Raw genomic sequence first — 15,930 nt, forward strand, 5'->3', positions numbered from 1 at the left:
TTTTTACCCAATTATTCAAGTAGATGGGTTGTTGAAATTATATGATAGTGGAAGGTGCTGGATCGTGAAAGCGCTAGAGGGAGGAGGGAGGAGGGAGGGGGGGGGGGGGGGGGGGGGGGGAATAGTGATTGAAAAATTCAACAAGAGTACGCAGCGGAAAAATGAAAATCACAAAGCTAACAAGAACTAGTTTTACTTAGTTCTGAGCCTTCGTCGACTCCTACTCCAAGGCCCGCACTCGTTGAGTGCTTTCGTTGGGCAATCACTAATAGTTCGTAAATTGATTACAACAGAAGGTACAGGAACTATTAAATCGAAATACCAACAACAATAAGGTAAAAAAACTTGAACCGCAAGTTGTCGAAGTAGCTTCCCAGCGTCGCAGGGGCAGAGCGCAACAGAGCAGCTGTAGAAGGAGTTGTTGTATTTGATGCTCCATGGAGGCCTTATTTTATAGGCATGCTCCGGATGCCCGGACCACCATTCTCTAGAAATTCCTTTTCCTGTATGAAAATGTTAGTCCGAAGCAAAATAAAAGTTAAACTACCCTGCAAAATAAAAGTTAGCACAATTTATAATCAAACAGTGTAGTAATTAGAATCTATCTCCTCGAGACTAGAATCTAATCACAATCTCAATTTTAATTTTCTAAATAGTTCTAAGTTGGATCAACGCCTAAGTTCCCTAACTGGGAATGCGTCCTCACCAAGCCACTCCCTTCCAGTGAGTTACCTTAACTTAATTGTCAGACGTCCGGTCAACCCGTCGATCCGTCTGGACTTCGTGCTAGCTACCCGGTCGGCCTGTTGACCTAGCTGGACTTCGTGCCAGACATCCATATTGGTGCAATATTCCCTAGGTCAAGGTTGACCTGGTTGACTAAGCTTGAGATGACTCAAGCTTGAGTCTTGATGTTTGAGTTTCGATGTTTGAAAATACATGGAGACTGATAATACATGGAGATTGCAGGTGCAGTCGTTCATTTGGGGAGATTGTTGGTACAATTCTCCTTTGGTCATGGTTGGCCAGTTAGATGTGAAGAAGAGTTAAGTTGGTCAAGACTGACTGGATACTCGACTGAAAAGTCCTGGTGAGTGATGCCAAGCAGATGGAAAGTCCTGGTGAGTGAAGCCAGGCAGTTGGAAAATCTTGGTGAGTGAAGCTAGGTGAAAGTCCTGGCAAGTGAAGTCAGGCAGATGGGAAATCCTAGTGAGTGAATCTAGGTGAAAGTCCTGGTGAGTGAAGCCAAGCAGATGGGAAACTCTAGTAAGTGAAGCTAGGTGAAAGTCCTGGTGAGTGAAGCCAGGCAAATGGAAAGTCCTAGTGAGTGAAGCTAGGCAGAAGGGAAGTCCTGGTGAGTGAAGCCAGACACATGGAAATTTAGGTGGGTCAAGGTTGACCGGACACTTGGTATTGAGAAGTCCAAGTAGGTCAAAGGGTTGATCGGATACTTGGCACGAGGAGAAAAATCCAAGTGGGTCAAAGGGATTGACCGGACACTTGGTGAGGAAGTCCTAGCAGGTCGAGGGTGACTGGATGCTAGGCATGATATCCCAACAGGTCATGGTTGACTAGATGTTAGGTTTTAGGGGCATGAGACTTGATTAGGGCAAATCAAATTGGATCAATCGATCAACCAATCTATTGACTCATGCCCAATCGATCGGTTGATCGATTGGGTGAGGTGCCGCGACAAAAACATCTCCCAATCGATCGGTGGATCGATTGGAGAGAATCGACGTGAGCACAGAAAGCCTCCCAATCGATCACCCGATCGATTAGGAGCCTCCAATCGATCGGGCGATCGATTGAGAGGCAGGAAATTGCACGAGAACCCTGAATCAATCGGGCAATCGATTCAGGCGATTTCCAGAGAGCACAGAGGTGCTCTGGATCGATCGACCGATCGATCCAAAGCCTCCCCAATTGATTGGGAGCAATCCAATCAATTGGGATCCGACCGTTAACGTAGATTATATCGTTGGTGAGCGTTCTTCTTCACACAACTCACACGGCTACAACCCGATTCATCTCAGATCTTCACAGCAACTCTCTGAGCTCTCACCGCTAGTTCTTGAAAGTTCTTGGAGGCAAGTGCTTGTGCACATCCAAGTCAAGAGGTGATCTACGACAACAAGAAGAAGCTAGGGTTAGAGTTTCAAGTGTAAATCTTGTAAGATTTCAATTGTATTTGCTTCCCTTTTTTTCTTCTTGTATTGAGAGTGTTGTAGGGCTTCTCCGCCTTCGGTAGTTACCGTAAAAGAGTGTTTTCATAGTGAAAAGTGCTCGTGTGTGTGGATCCTTAGATTAGTCATCTCTTCTTGAGATGGATACCAAGTAAATCCTTCGTGTTAGCGTTGTATTTATGTTTCTTGTATTTTCCGCTGCCTATCATCACCAAGAAGCAAGACGACGAGCGCACGATGAGCTATTCATCCCCCCTGTTGGAGCAATCCCAATGGTCCGCGGGACCATATATTTTGGTGTTTGGACAAAGGGTTTAAGTTAGGTTCACCCTTGTATTTAATATGTGTACTTGAGTTGTGCAGGACTGTAGGATACACATGTGACTCAAGTTGATGGCTTTGGGTCCGGTGATGGATGGAGCATCCGAGGGACCGTGGACAAGGCAGTAAAGACAAGGGCCGAGGGAAGTGACTTCGAGGCATATGCGAAGGATGACATTGGGGGCGAGCCGCGGGCTTGTATGCATCCGAGGGACGAGATCCAAAGAGGAAGTAGGCTTGAAGGAAAAAGATCAAGGCTGTGAAGGAAGCATCAAATGAGTCGTAAGGGTGAGGGTCCGAGTGCTGTGAGAGAATATACTCGGTACCAGTCAATTGCATGTTTCATCAGTCGATTGGTTTAGTCGACTGGGAGCGAACAGAATATTTCTGTTTGCTTAGCCAGTGTGGAGCAGTCGACTGCTAGTTTTAGCAGTCGACTGGTATTGAGCCGTTGGGAAGTAACGGTCGAATTTCCACAGAAGGCAGTCGACTGGTAGGCGGGGTTTTCAACCCGCAGCCTATATAACCAAGGCTTGGAAGCTTGGTTATCCCTGACGAAATTGGACTTGGTTAAAGTCTAATTAGTAGTCTTTTGTGTTCAAGAGATCTTTGTGTGCCAAGAGGTCTTGGTTGGAGTTGTGGTGAGATTTCTCCACCTACAAGGAGGTTGAGCTAGCCGGAGTTTGCCGGGGATTAATCCACCGACGGATTGAGGGATTGTCCACTTTACGGACACGTCGTGGAGTAGGAGCAAGTTATCTCCGAACCACATAAACGAATGTGTTAGCGATTTACATTTCCTTTCTTAGTTTTCATTCTACTTGTTTGTTTGTATTTCCGCTTGCGCACTAACATTGTAGAAAAAAGCGAGTATTTGGGGGTGCCGTCTATCCAACTCCCCTTCTAGTTGGCCACCTATCTCCCCTTTAAGTGGTATCAAAGCGAGGTTCGCACTTCACCGGACTAACTATCGAGAAGAGCAACTACAAGAAGATGACCGACTTGATTGAACCTCCAAAGTTTGAAGGAGGAAGCCTTGGGGACATCAAATTTTGGATGATGAAGATGGAAGTCTTCTTCGACACGGATTGGGACATCATGATGGTGATCAAGGACCCGTTCGAAGTCCCAAGAGACAAGAAGGGAAAAAGACTTCGACCACAACATTGGACGGAAGAGCAAACCTCATGATCGGAGGCAAACTCAAAGGTAATATCAATCTTAATAGATATATTACCATCTAATGTGATGAGTGGTGTAGGTGAATATAAGAACGCTCACGATTTGTGGAGCAAAGTGAAGATGACTCTATGGGAAGAACCTAAACCTACACAAGAAGAAGAAGAACCCAAGGAGATGGGTTTAATTGCTCAAGTTGAGGAGGAGCAAACGGAAGTTGAGTCATGCTCAACATCCGAGGAGGAAAAGGAAGATGAGATATCATCTACATCCTCAAGAATTGAAGAAAATTCCAAGACAAGTTAAGAAGAAGAAGAGGTCTTGGAAATGGTCAACCTAGCAAGCACCTCCACCGAAGTGAAGTCAAAGGACCACATAATTTGCTTCGGGTGCAATGAGAAGGGACACTACAAGAGTAGGTGTCCAATGGGTAAGAATAAGGTAACTCCTAAACCCATTCAAGTTAATTTGAATACTAACAAGGGTTGTAGGAATGAAGAAACCCAAGGAAGGAGGATGCGCATCATATGCTTCACGTGTGGAGAGAAGGGCTACTACCACACCAAATGCCCCAAGAAGGGAGAGATTAAGAAGCTAGCGCATCTAAAGAAATGGGAGAAGAAGGAGAGAAGCAAGTGTCAAAGGGGAGCTTCAAGGGTAAGGGAGGTATACCCTAACTTGAATCGTAATTCAAATTCTTATACTCCCATGCATGCTAGGAAAAATAATGATTATCATTATGTAGCAATGAAAATTTTTGGATTTAAATATCATGATAGGAGTAGGGTAAATGTGAATCATAACCCTAAGAAATCTATGCATGAAAAATTTAGAAATGGTAGACCTAAGGCATTAATCCCAAGAAGGGGAGACACATGCCTAGAAAGGGTAGGTCTAGGAATGTCCATGGTGGACATGTTGACTCTAGGTTTAGGAACTTAGAAAGGGAAAATCAAGCTTTGAAGGCAAAGCTTGATAATTTGGAGAAAACCCTAGAAAGATTCAATGTTGGATCTAAGGGTTTAGGTATGGTGTTGGGTAGTCAAAGATCCAACAATGATAGATCGGGTCTAGGATACCGATCTAGGGTTTCCAATGCTAAGGGAAAGTCTTATGCTAGGGTTGCATATGACTATAGCAAGGAGAAACTAGTAAATGGCAAGGGAAAGCCATTTAAAGGTAAGGAGAAATTAACCAAGGATAAGGTGTCCAAGATTAAGAAGGTTAGGTTTGTAGGCCAAGTGCCATCGGAGGTGCACAAATGTGGCCTAGCCATTGTAGATGAGTCACCTAGGGAGGTGGCTAAGGCTAAGAGCTCTAGGGGGAGCTCAAAGAGTCAATTTGGGACCCATGACCAATGGATCTCAGGTGGGCTGTACTTAGGAGTTTAGATGAGCCATGGAATGTGCCAAGCGGTTTGGAGACGGACTTGAGTCTCAAACCTAGGGATTTGACACAATTGGTTTATGTTTCATGCTTAGAAATATGACATTGGGGGTCATATAGCATGATAATTAGTTTTGGATGTATAGATGTCATATAAACCAATGCTAGGGATGCATTGTGGGCTAGTATGGGCAAATCCATCAAGAGGAAGCCAAAACTAGGACTTTAGGTCAAGGTTTAATTGAACTATTTGGCTAGTTTTGGATTTTGTGTCAATCTTGAGATTGGTGATAGATATATTTTTGAATATATTTTTCCCAAGTAGACATGGGTAAAACAGATCTCTCCATAAAATTTAGAAATTTGTGGATGTCTGTGAAATTATTGGCATATTTCTAGAATTGGGTTCAGAATGTTGAAAAGGGTTAAAACAACGTACCAGTCGATTGGTACAGTTACTAGTCGACTGGTAACACTGAAAATCGACCACAGAATGGTTCTGTGTGCTATTTTGATAAGGGCAGTCGACTGATACCAGTCTGATTTTGTTTTCAGCATTGGTTTGTGACCGGGTCAACTCGTTGAGGTGTATAAGATCCATGGAGGATGAATACACGAGTTTAGGGTCAAATTTTGATGATAAATTTTTAACAATTGGGATATTGTTGGAGAACTTTTTGGATGTTAGGCAAAGGGGGAGAAGTAAGGTTTAGTTGGGAAAACCTGAAAATGCCTTTGCGTAGGGGGAGCCTTGGGATAGGATCTTAAAAATCCCTGTGGTAAAATCCTAGCTCAATGGAGAGCATAGGTGTAGGGGGAGCCTTGTGATAGGTTCTTAAAAAGCCCTGTGGGAAAATCCTAGCTCAATGGGGAGCATAGGTGTAGGGGGAGCCTTGGGATAGGTTCAAATGCATGTTGCATTGTTTGTGATTCGGCGTTGTAAGTCCAAGTGTGTAGCCTTGGCATCGTAAGTCCATTCGGCGGTGTAAGTCCAAGTGTGTAGCCTTGGCATCGTAAGTCCATTGTTTTTAGCTTATTGTTTTGCTATTATGTTTTTCCTAACTTAAACGTATTGCCAAACATCAAAAAGAGGGAGATTGTTAGAGCAATCCCAATGGTCCGCGGGACCATGTGTTTTGGTGTTTGGGCAAAGGATTTAAGTTAGGTTCACTCTTGTATTTGATATGTGTACTTGAGTTGTGTAGGACTACAGGATACACATGTGACTCAGGTTGATGGCTTCGGGTCCGGTGATGGATGGAGCATCCGAGGGACCGTAGACAACGCAGCAAGGACAAGGACCGAGGGAAGCAACTTCGAGGCATACGCGAAGGATGACATTGGGGGCGAGCCGCGGGCTTGTATGCATCCGAGGGATGAGAGCCAAAGAGGAAGTAGGCTTGAAGGCAAAAGGTCAAGGCTGCGAAGGAAGCATCAAATGAGTCGTAAGGGTGAGGGCCCGAGTGCTGTGAGAGAATGTACTCGGTACCAGTCGACTGTATGTTTCATCAGTCGACTGGTGCAGTCGACTGGGAGCGAACATAATGTTTCTGTTCGCTCAGCTAGTGTGGAGCAGTCGACTTCTAGTTTTAGCAGTCGACTGGTATCGAGCCGTTGGTATGTAACGGTCGAAATTCCACAAAGGGCAGTCGACTACATGTTTTGGCAGTTGACTGGTAAGTAGAGTTTTCAACCCACGACCTATATAACCAAGGCTTGGAAGCTTGGTTATCCCTGATGAAATTGGACTTGGTTAAAGTCTAATTAGTAGTCTTTTGTGCTCAAGAGATCTTTATGTCCCAAGAGGTCTTGGTTGGAGTTGTGGCGAGATTTCTCCACCCACAAGGAGGTTGAGTTAGCCGGGGATTAATCCACCGATGGATTGAGGGATCGTCCACCTTACGGATATGTTAGTAGTTAGCCCTAAGAGCCAATCATGAGATGATTAGGCCTTTTGGTTACTAATTGAGTTAGACTCAAATGAACCCACTCATTGGATTGAGTTCAATCCAAATTAGACAAATTGGATTGATGTGTTACACTCAATGGGTTAGACTTATTGGGTTATTCGATTAATGGTTAATCCAATATAATAATCCAACCCATTAAGAGGAATACAAAGTGACAAAAAACTCTTCATATTCATTGGATGAATATAAATAGGTTTTTTGGTGAGATTTTTCATTAGATGAGATGGGTGTCTCTTGATCTTCCTCGTCCTTCTTCCTCCTTTTTCCATGGCCGAATTTTCTTCCATGGCCGAACCATACTTCTTGCTAGCACAAGAAGATGGTTCTTCTCCGAAGGCTTCGTTTGTAGGATGAACGAAGGATATGTTCGTGTGGATACTATAGAGGCGCAGACACTTGAACGCGCTGAGATCTGGATCCAAAGAAAAGGTTGCTGTCAGGATTGCGAAGGGCATGCAACAAAGGTATAATCCTATCATGTAGCTTAGCATAGATTATTTGTTATGAAAATTGTTTTCTTCCCTTCGCATGGATCCGCTGGATAAGAGGATCTAGTATTTTTCCTCTGTGCTTTCGCGTGTTTAGCGCGCTAGATCCTAACAGGACACGCCGTGGAGTAGGAGCAAGTTATCTCCGAACCACGTAAACGAACGTGTTAGCGGTTTGCATTTCCTTTCTTAGTTTTCATTCTACTTGTTTGTTTGTATTTCCTCTTACGCACTAACATTGTAGAAAGAAGCGAGTATTTGGGGGTGTCGTCTATCTAACCCCCCTTCTAGCCAGCCACCGATCTCCCCTACACCCCCCTCTAGCATATTTCGACCCTAACAATCCAGTCAGCCCATCAATCAATTTGGACTTCGTGCTAGCTATCAGGTCAGCCCATCGACCTAGTTGGGCTTCGAGCCAAACATCCGGTCAGCCTGCCGACCAGTCTAGACTTCGTTCCAGCTATCCGGTCAGCCAGTCGACCGAGATGGGCTTCTCCGGCACACTTCGTTAAAGTGTTAGATCACAATGAAACTAACTTAACCTACTTTGTCATTCATCAAAACATGAGTTAGACCATCAGTGGTAACCACACCAACAATCTCCCCCTTTTTGATGCAATGACAACCTGAGTTAAGTTAGTGAAAAAATATACAAAACATAAGCAAGTATAAGACATGGTTTTTAAGTTAGCCTTATTTTATGTTTGGTATTTTCTTGCTAACTAACTTAAACCATCTAACCCTCCCCTTTTGGCATTCATCGAAAAATGGCAAGCATAGATAGTTTTCAGGTTGACAAAAAAAAATAAGATAGAAAAATAAGTTAACTTCGAAAATAAAATTTAACAATAAAGAATTCTGATAATATAAAATTTTTCGGTTAAGTTGGGGGAGTTAACTTAGAAAAATAAGTTAAAGGAAAATTTTAAAAAAGTTGTTTAAAAAATATGATCTTTGAGATCAGAAGTAGTTTTCAACATCCTTTAATTTTTTCAAAATAGCTAAGTTTTTGAAAAATAACTAACTTTTTATCAGAAATATTAAGACAAAATCCTACTAACTTTGTAAATTTAAATAAGTTTGCAAAATTAAGGTAATTTTCAGAGTACCTTTCAAAAATAAGTTTTGTAAAATTAAACGAATTTTCAAACATACACTTATAAAAGGAAATTTTCAAAAATAAGTTTATGAAATCCAATTTTCAAAAATAAGTTTATGAAAGTTATTTTTAAAAATAAGTTTTTGAAAGCCATTTTCAAAAATAAGTTTTTGAAAGCCATTTCCAACAGTAAGTTTATAAAATTAAAGCAGATTTAGAGTATTTTTAAGGAACTGACAAGCAATTTATTTGAAAAAATAATTTTCAAAAATATTTTCAAAACAGAAAACAATTTTGTTACAAATAGTTTTAAAATTTGAATTAATCCTCCCCCAGAACCTAAAAAAAAAATTCAATTGTCTAACCATTAGTTACTTACTAACTATCAGAGGATAGCAACTTTCACTTGGTTAGTCAGGTTAAGTTGATTGTATTCAGTCAGTGTTTGACTAAGATGAAATACTTAACCTGATTAATATTTGTTTAGTTTTTAATGCCCAGACTTATGCCGATGCATTGATATAAGCATTTTTAAGTCGAGGCAATCTGCCTATATATCTCACCCCTTTCTAAGTTTATAAATACACAAACAAGTTAGTCCTAGTTTTATTTCAAGTGATTTTCCCAGTTTCGCTTAATTTATTTCTGAACACCCATTTTGTTTCTATTATCTTTTATTTTTAGGTGGTGGTACTAAGTCCCAGACTTGGTTTCTCTCAAACTAAGCTAGTTCTTCTTACATACCTATAATCCAGTCTAGGTCAAGTAAGGATTCAGCTATAGTTTTGGGCTTAATTTTTGAAATTAGGGATATTTGACTTAGGTTTCTAAAGGATGCCCTAGTCTGAACCCTTAGATCTGGATCACCAATTATTTGATCAATTGGGTGATTTGGGTTGACTCTTATGGTTCAAGAGATTTGATTCACTTGAAGGTGATCTTCTTCTTTGTGATTTAAAGATTCACTGGTTTCCTCTTGATTATTGTTACCTTGAACAAAATCAATTGGTTAAATCTGAGTTTGTTCTAGGTTTCGGTTAGACTCTTCAAATTTCATATTTGAGGTTTCTTCAATTCTTAGTGTAACTTTATTATAAATTCTATAACCTCTACTGTTTAGTATACAGGCTGGACACCCAAATACTTTAAAATATTTGATATTGGGTTATTTATTATAATATATTTCAAAGAAGGTTTTATTTTGAGTTTTATTGTAACGACCCGACCCCTCGGCCCCTTGGGCGGCCCAATTGGCAACCCAAATTGGCGACCCCTTATGTCGTCGATCGACGACCCTCGGCTGTGCCGTTATTCACTAGGTCTTTCCACCCCTGGCCAGTGGATTTTTGCCTTCCCCAGGATTCGAATTCTAGACCTCTAGGTTAAGTACTAGAGTTTATGAATCTTGGTAGCCAAGTGAGCGACGCTCGGGGAGAAGATCGGCTTGGGGAAAAATTTGAGGATCGGGAGAAGGGAGTCGGGCACGACTTAAATCGCAAGGAAAAGGGAAGAAACCGTCGCGGCGCCGGTTAGGGCAAGGCACGGGTTCGGCGGCGTCAGGCGCGCGGGGGAAAGGAAGAGCTCGGCAAAAACAAAGAAAAGAAAAAGAAAAGGAATTAAGAAAATAAATATTTCCTCGCTTAAATGGGGTAGCCAAAATAGGCTTTCCCGGGGCCCAGTTTTATCCCCGTAAACTCATCCATACGGTGTCCAAAAAATTCCCAAAAAAATCCCAAAAATTTCAGAAAATTCCCTTATCATTATTCATCATTTTTCGGTATTTTACATTCTCCCCCACTAATAAAAATTTGGCCCCCCAAATTTCATTATCTACCATCAGTAAATACTAATAACAGGTAAAGAGTATAAATGCTGAACGGTAAATTAAATCACATATCTCAAGTGAAAAGATGGGGGTAACGAGCTCGGATAGTATCCTCGAGCTCCTAGGTAGCCTCCTCGTCCGAATGATGCTGCCATTCGACTTTAACGAGCCGGATAGTCTTATTCCGCAACTGACGCTCTTTCCGGTCTAGAATCCGTACCGGAACCTCCTCATAAGTGACGTTAGGCAGAACGGGAACTAAGATGTCTGTCAGCATATGTGTCAGGTCGGGTACGTATCTCCTTAGTATAGATACGTGGAATACGTCGTGGACGCCTGCCAGGGACGGTGGTAGTGCCAGACGATAAGCTACTGCTCCAATCCTCTCCAAGATCTGGAAAGGGCAGGGCCAATGTATCGCGGAGCTAGCTTACCTCTGAGGCCAAATCTCTTCACCCTTTTCATCGGTGAAACTCGCAGAAATACATGGTCGCCTGTAGAGAACTATAGGGGTCTATTGTTGGGATTTTCAAGCCGCAAAAATCACTTTTTGCGTTGCGAAAACCTCGAAATCCCATGCCACCGGATCCGTGAGAAGTTATAAAACAAAATTTTTCGTCTACATGTTTTCTAAACCTAGATCTACTCTAGATCTACATGGTAGAGAGATTACCCTTGATGCGAAGCCCTTCGCTTATCCTGCTCGTCCATGTTTGCCGGATCTCGAGAGTGTTCAAGTGGACAAACCTCTATACGTATCCACACGAACGATTAGGTGGAGAAAAACCAAACAAAAGGTGTGCTAACACCTTTGAAGGTTCGGCCAAGGTGGAGGAGAGGGAGAAGAAGATGAGAGGAGGAAGAAGAAGGAGGTTGCAAAACCAAAATGAAACTCACATATAAAATTAAGTGGCCGGCCACTTCAAAAGGCTTTTAAACCTCCATGGGATATCAATAGTCAAGGCTCTTGATCTCCCTCATGAGGTGGCACACACATGTGCTAGCCTTGATGATGTGGCACATCATCATTAGTCCCCTTAATGCCAACTCACAAATGAGGTGGCAATGGTCAAGTCAAACTTGACCTTTCCACAAATGAGTTACGGGTGACGTTTGACGAAGCCAAAGTATGCAACTCCTTATGTAGGGAACCATGGTGACTTCAGGTCAAGGACTAATAGTCATACTAATAGCCACATGAGAAAGTATATGACACTCATATAACGATCCATGATACTTTCTCATGGCGGGTCATTCAATATACATTCTCCAATGCATACCCATGTGTCAACTTGATATCTCTATATCCATGACTTGTGAGATCAAGTCATCAAGTTGACCTACATGCTAGTCTCGTCGCATTAACATTGTCCCTGAATGTTAATACTTGACTAGGAATGATTAAAAGTAGTGTTCTCTATATCATCTCACTATCGATTTAACCAATCGATTGATATAGATAAGAACCTTCTACTCAAGGACGCTATTATACTTAGTTATTTGGCACCAATACAAGTAAGTATAATAACCAAAACAAATACCTTTATATATATAGGAATATGATATAATGAGTCCATACAACAATCATCATATGATTGGATCTAGGGCTCTAACTAACAATCTCCCACTAACACTAGTGCCAATCAGTGTAGGCTCTAAGGCCCAATTACCTAGTGTGACCATCACGCTTTCTCTGTGCCAAAGCCTTAGTCAAGGGATCAGCGATGTTAGCCTCTGTAGGTACTCTGCAAATCTTCACATCTCCTCTATCGATGATCTCTCGAATGAGGTGGAAGCGCCGTAGTATGTGTTTGGTCCGTTGGTGTGAGCAAGGTTCCTTAGCCTGTGCAATTGCTCCATTGTTGTCACAATAGAGCTATATCGGATCGGCTATGCTAGGAACCACCCCAAGCTCAGTAATGAACTTGCGGATCCAAACTGTCTCCTTTGCTACTTCTGATGCAGCAATATACTCGGCCTCTATTGTAGAATCAACAACTATGTCCTGCTTTGAACTCTTCCAGCTCACAGCACCACCATTCAAGCAAAACATGAACCCAGATTGTGATCTATAATCATCCTGGTCAGTTTGGAAGCTGGCATCACTATAACCCTTTACAGCTAGCTCATCATCGCCTCCATATATCAAAAAATATTCTTTAGTCCTTCTCAAGTACTTAAGAATATTCTTGACTGCTATCCAGTGACTTTCACCTGGATCTGACTGGTATATGCTTGTCATGCTCAAAGCATACGAAACATCAGGATGAGTACATAGCATGGCGTACATGATAGATCCTATGGTTGAGGCATAAGGGATCGTATCCATGCGGTCTCTCTCCTCTCTAGAAGAGGGACTTTGAGTCTTCGAAAGACTCACACCATGTGACATCGGCAGAAATCCCTTCTTGGAGTTCTGTATGGCAAACCGTAGTAATACCTTTTCAATATATGTACTCTGACTTAGGCCAAGCAATCTCTTAGATCTATCTCTATATATCTATATGCCTATAATATGGGTTGCTTCACCTAAGTCCTTCATTGAGCAACAATTCCCTAGCCAAGTCTTTACAGACTGCAGCAAATGGATGTCGTTCCCAATGAGTAGTATGTCATCCACATACAACACAAGGAAGACAACTGTGTTCCCTACAACCTTCTTGTAGACACAGGGTTCATCTTCATTCTTGATGAAACCAAACTGTTTGATCGCATCATCGAATCGAAGATTCCAGCTCCGAGAAGCTTGCTTTAGTTCATAAATGGACTTATGCAGCTTCATACTCTGCCAGTATGCTGTGGATCTACAAAACCCTCAGGTTGTGTCATGTACACATCCTCGAGCAGGTTTCCATTCAGAAATGTGATTTTGACATCCATCTGCCAGACCTCATAATCGTGGTATACTGCAATAGCAAGCATGATCCGAATGGACTTAAACATCGCTACTGGAGAAAAGGTTTCATCATAGTTAATACCATGAATTTGTTTGAAACCTTTAGCTACCAGACGACCCTTATATATCAATCCATCCATGCTAGTCTTTCTTTTAAAGACCCACTTACACCCAATGGGTTTTATCCCTTCAGGTGGATCAACCAAAGTCCATACTTGGTTGGTGTACATGGATTCCATTTTGAATCTCATGGCCTCTAGCCATTTCTCAGAATTTGGTCTCATCATAGCTTCTTGATAAGAGGTAGACTCATTCTCAATGAGCATAGCATCATCATGGTCAGACAAGAGAAATGAGTATCTCTCAGGCTGACGACGTACCCTATCAGACCTGTGAAGAGGTATGTCTACTTGAACTGGTTGTTGTTCCACAACTCCTTGTGGAACAATCTCATCATCCACAACACTTTGTGGTTCCAATTCAACTTCCATCAAGGCTTCAGTGCTATGGTCCATATCTTGAACTTCTTCAAGATTGAACGTACTCCCACTAGTTTTTCTAGAAACAAAGTCTCTTTCTAGAAATACCCCAGTTTTACCCACAACTACTTTGTGTTGACTGGGAATGTAGAAGTAATATCCCTTCATTTCCTTGGGATATCCTATAAAATAGCACTTATCGAATTTGGATCCCAGTTTGCCCGAGACTTGACATCGAACGTAAGCCTCACAACCCCAAAATCCTCATAAAAGATACCTGGGTATCTCTCCCAGTCCATATCCTATATGGTGTCTTTATCACAACCTTGGATGAAACACGATTGAGTATGAAGGTTGTTGTGTCCAAAGCATAGCCCCAAAGAGATATAAGAAGATCTGTGTGACTCATCATAGACCGTACCATATCTAATAGGGTATGATTCCTCCTTTCGAATACACCATTCCACTGTGGTGTTCCAGGAGGAGTGAGTTGGGATAGAATGCCACACCCAGCTAGATAGTCATGAAACTCATGGCTAAGGTATTCTCCACCTCGATCTGATCGAATTATCTTAATACTCTTGCCAAGCTAGTTTTGTACTTCATTCTTGAATGCTTTGAACTTTTCAAAGGATTCTAACTTATGTGTCATCAAATACACATAATCATATCTACTGAAGTCATCAGTAAAGGTAATGAAGTACCTATAACCACCTCTAGCAGCGACATTAAAAGGGCCACATACATCACTATGTATAAGTCCTAACAAGTCAGTCGCTCTTTCGCCATGTCTACTAAAGGGAGTCTTGGTCATCTTTCCTAGTAGGCATGACTCACATGTCTCATATGATTCAAAATTAAATGAGTCCAGCAAACCATCTTTATGGAGCTGGGATAAGCGTTTGTCATTTATATGACCTAAGCAACAGTGCCAGAGATAGGTTTGGTTCATTTCATTTGATTTGAACCTCTTGGTATTTATGTTATAGATGGGGTTCTCTAAGTCTAGAATGTAGAGTCCGTTCATCAGAGGTGCACTATAATAGAACATATTATTTAAATAAACTGAACAACATTTGTTCTTTATTATAAATGAAAAACCTTTCTTGTCCAAACAAGAAACTGAAATTATGTTCTTAGTAAGAGCAGGCATATAACAACATTCATCTAGTTCTAGTACAAGCCTAGAGGGCAGAGATAGATAGTAAGTCCCTACAGCAACAGCAGCAACCCGTGCTCCATTGCCTACTCGTAGGTCCACCTCGCCCTTCGTCAATACCCTGCTATTTCTCAACGCCTGCACATTAGTACAAATGTGAGAAGCACATCCGGTATCTAATACCCATGATGAAGAAATAGAGAGATTAACTTCTATAACATATATACCTGATTAGAAGTCTCACTTCTCTTCTTTTTAAGATCTTCCAGGTAAACTTTGCAGTTCCTCTTCCAGTGCCCGGTCTGACCGCAGTGGAAGCAGGTAGCATCCTTGGCAACCCCTCCTTTGGGTTCCAGTGCCTTGCCTTTGCCCTTGGCTTGGGACTTTCCCTTACTTTTAGGCTTGCCCTTGCCCTTATATTTTTGTACCATCAAAATGGGGTTGGGCTTAACCTTCTTAAGGTTGAGCTCAGCAGTTCTCAACATGCTAAGCAGCTCGGGCAGTGGCTTGTCAATTTTGTTCATGTTGTAATTCATGACAAATTGACTGTAGCTCTCCAGTAAGGATTGCAAGATCAAGTCAGTGGCCAGCTCTTGGCCAAGGGAAAATCCCAACCTATGTAGATTTTCTATGTACCCAATCATCTTGAGTACATATGGACCTACAGGAGTCCCATCTTGCATCTTGCACTGAAACAGTGCCTTAGAGATCTCGAATCTCTCGTGCCTAGCTTGTCCTTGATATAGTTGACGAAGATATTCGACCATATCATAAGCACCCATCAACTCATGTTGCTTTTGAAGCTTAGAGTTCATGGTCGTGAGCATGAGACAGGACATATCTAATGCGTCATCTTGATGCTTCTTATAAGCATCACGGCCAACTCGCGTGGCAGTGGCAGGAGGTGCCTCGGGAATGGGCGTCTCCAGGACCTACAGT

This window comes from Zingiber officinale, chromosome 2B, assembly GCF_018446385.1.
Source record: "Zingiber officinale cultivar Zhangliang chromosome 2B, Zo_v1.1, whole genome shotgun sequence".
NCBI classification, from domain to species: domain Eukaryota; kingdom Viridiplantae; phylum Streptophyta; class Magnoliopsida; order Zingiberales; family Zingiberaceae; genus Zingiber; species Zingiber officinale.